General features: G+C 35.8%; 1 pseudogene; it reads left to right on the forward strand.

Annotated features, from left to right (window-relative positions):
• The first annotated feature begins 326 nt into the window (after positions 1-326).
• Positions 327-1,483, forward strand: LOC137025257 (uncharacterized; annotated as a pseudogene).
• Positions 1,484-3,787: the final 2,304 nt, after the last annotated feature.

Consider the following 3,787-nt stretch of genomic DNA (forward strand, 5'->3'; position numbering starts at 1 on the left):
CATGTTTGTTTTCATGCCAAGAGTTCAAAAGATAACATCCATTCAATTTTTTGAGAAAAAAAGTTCTGAAAATGTTTTTAATAGAAAAAGAAAAAAATACATCTATGATTGTGGCGGCGATCTATAACCCACATACATGTTATTTTTATGTTTATTAGAGGCTGAATTCATATCAAATTCTGCCAAACTTCACATACTACTTCTATATTCACCTTATTTTCCACGACAACAAGGGTGGCGCCATTACATTCGTTTTGTCATCTTACTTCCGGTTGAGGGACCTAAGCTAGTAGTCACTAGCGGTAATCCTTTAGCTGTAACGGTAGATGAGTATTATATGCTCAGTTAGGGGTTGTCATAACAATTAGATTAAGAAGAGAGAACAGTTGAAACGGCATCAACGATGTTACGAATACAATGTGAAGTGGTCCGAGTGTTGTGGTGCATTTTACAATTTACACCCACCACCTTAAGACGAGGAGCACCCTTTCTTTTACTGTCTATGGGAGCACCTGAGGCAGTGGCTGAAGGCGCTAAACTTGAAGTGCCCACCCAAGCCCCCTTATGTGTGTTCGTACCATTTCATGGATGGGAGGCCGACTGACAAACACCCTTTCCCCGAGAAATGGCTCGGCAACGATGTTCCGGTAAATAAGTCACGGCGGATGCTGAACAGGTTGTCAGATTCAGGTAAGCTAACTTAGCTAGCCATGTACATGTTAACCTAACATTAGATTTGTGAAGTCCCTTCTATGAATACAGTTAAGATCAGTAAAGAGCAGTACACAAAATACAACGAATCTTGCATTATTACAATTGCCACCTATATATTTCATATGTAAGATAGTACGTACATATTTAAGATAGGATTGTGGTACATTATAGTTTAATAATAGCTTAAGTTACTTACATTTTTCCTGTAATTCATAGAGATTGCAGGTGATAGCAGGCCAGCTAGCTACATCTCTCATATTGATATTGACCTAACTATTAACACTAGAGTTAGTTATTGTGTGTATACTGTCTCGTTTTTAATGCATCTCTCTCTCACACTGTTCTGTTCAAGTATGAGTGCAATCTTATATTAATTCTCATGATCAATAATTACTAATGTAAAAAAAATGTGTAGGGTTATATTATTTCCACAGATGCATCAATGAGCGTCAGTGATCAACTGTGAAGATGATCGCATCCACATACCCTGAACTGTGATGCAGAAACACACTGGGAGGATCCATCTGTCTCTGACCACAACTACACTTCAAAATCACATCTCAATCTGAAGCCTCCTACATCTGATATGAAATGAAATATGTTGAGCTGACGCCATTGTACACAACTCTGCTGAGAAACAACCACCATTCATTCAGTCGCCGAGCACCTTACCAATATATACACCAACAGTTTCCAGCTACACACTTGGGATCTGCTCCTGATGACTCTGATGGAGCTGCGTCTTAATTTATTGCAGGGTGATCATTAGGGTGGTATAGGGTGGTCATATCAGGATGATAATTCATCTATATCAGCACTGGAGTAAACAGTGATGTCATCATCCAGCTAAGTTCAGTTCGCATACAATGTTGTCAATGCAGATCAAAACACTGTTGAATATCAAAGGAAGGTGAAACGTGTCATTCCAGCATTCACCAAGAGACGCACGCAACTATCTGAAGAAGACACCACCAACACCAGGCGCATCGCTAATGTACACGGGTCATATGACTGAAAATCTTCAAAATCCTTTCTTACAACAGTTCAAATTAACCTCACCCCTAAAATTGATCATTTAGAGAATTTGAACATTTTACCCTTCTGAGCAACATAATTTCTGTAGAGGATGAATAAATGTTGATTTTAGGTATGTTTGTCTGTGCTGTGGTTTTACTTTAACTAATCAGTGTAAATAGTGTATGTAGATATTTTTATGAACCTTTACAATATGACCAAATGTTGTCCATCTTAAAATTATTTCTATAAACCTTTACAATATGATCATATGTGATGGGGTTTCTTTTTATCTTTACAATGTGGCCAGATGTTAGCTGTCAGTATCTTTTTAATAAAACCATATAATGTGAGCTCTTACAATTTAAAGGGATGAAGTATTCTGATTTAAATAGAATAAGTCATGGCAAGTTTGCAAATTAATTTCTATCTTGGTTTATTGCATATGGAAATTAAATGGTGAAACATTATCTCTACATGAAGGTCAGTAAAAGGTGTCTAGCTTCCTGATAACAACAAACACTCTTACAAATGATTTTATCACAACTTATTAAATTACACATTTTCTAAAATACAAATCACAATGTTATCTTTAATAAAACTGATTTAAAATAATTCCAGTCGTCTTCACCTACACCCTCTACATGCTGCTCCATCCACTCCTGACAGTCCCATGGTTTACTCTGGCCACTTCTTCATATCGTCTACCAGTTACGGCTGTTAACAGTGACGATATGAGACTATCTGATCGTTGTATAAAGTTTTCTCCGTGCTCCCAATTTGAAACATTTACTGCATTAACGTTATTTGTCATTTCTCTAAAGTTATAGCTCACAATAAACAATCTTTTAATTACTGATCTAGCTTCCGGATGTGCCGAGTCAGTTTAGCGGAAGTCGGATGACAAAATGCGGAAGAGCGGAGAATTAAAAATGGGCGTGGCGGAATAAGGTGAATAGGATGTCTACTTCATAAATTGTATGAAAATAATGGAAATATATGGTTCAGATCACTCAAACCATATATGAAAATGGAGGCGCCTTTATATGGTCAGTAATGGAGCTTGGTTGTCATCTAGTGAAAAAGTGTGGTACTGCGCCCAAACAAAATCTTACTGAAAGCTCATTTTTTGAGATATTAACCTGAAATTTGGAACACAACTTGTTCAGATTTTTGGCTTTGATTTCCTTGCAGCTTTAGAGTAAAACTTGTTTTGTAAAATATATATTTTATATAAAATATAAAATATTATATTTTTACATTTTACATTTTCATAAACTTAAACTTCTATAACTTTTTTCTGTCTATACTCCAAAGTATTCTTGAATTACAACCATTTAAGTTTGGATAGTGCATTTTCTTGTCTAAAAAAAAAAGTGGGGGTGACAGTTAAAGGGTTAAAATCTCAATGGCTCATTGAGGCCTGCATTGCTGCACTGCATTGCAAAGTTAATTTACACTTTCAATATCCAGAAAACTACAAAAAAACCCATATAAACAGTTCATGTGAGTACAGTGGTTCAACCTTAATGTTATAAATCGACAGTGTTCAGCACCAAAGTCACGTGATTTCAGCATTTTGGCATGCGATCTGAACCACTGATTCAAAACAAAAGATTCGAAGAAGTGTTTTAAAATCGGCCATCAGTGAATATTGTTGAAAAGTCATTATTTTATTTTTTGACACACAAAAAGTATTCTTGTCCATTTATAATATCAAGGTTGAACCACTGTAGTGACATGAATTGATTCAAAAATGTTTTTTGTTTTTATGGGTGTATGAAAGTGTAAATTAACTTGCTGGTAATAGAGGCCTCACTGAGCCATCGGTATCAAAAATAACTTAACTTGTGTTCTGAAGATGAACGAAGGTCTTACGGGTGTAGAACGACATGATGGTGACTAATTAATGGCATTGTTTTTATTTTAGGGTGAACTAACCTTTTAAAGGATTAGTTCACTTTGAAATTAAAATGTCCCCATGCTTTACTCACCCTCAAGCCATCCTAGGTGTATATGACTTTATTCTTTCTGATGAACTCAGTCGGAGATATATTAA

This window comes from Chanodichthys erythropterus, chromosome 8 (assembly GCF_024489055.1).
Source record: "Chanodichthys erythropterus isolate Z2021 chromosome 8, ASM2448905v1, whole genome shotgun sequence".
Taxonomy (NCBI): domain Eukaryota; kingdom Metazoa; phylum Chordata; class Actinopteri; order Cypriniformes; family Xenocyprididae; genus Chanodichthys; species Chanodichthys erythropterus.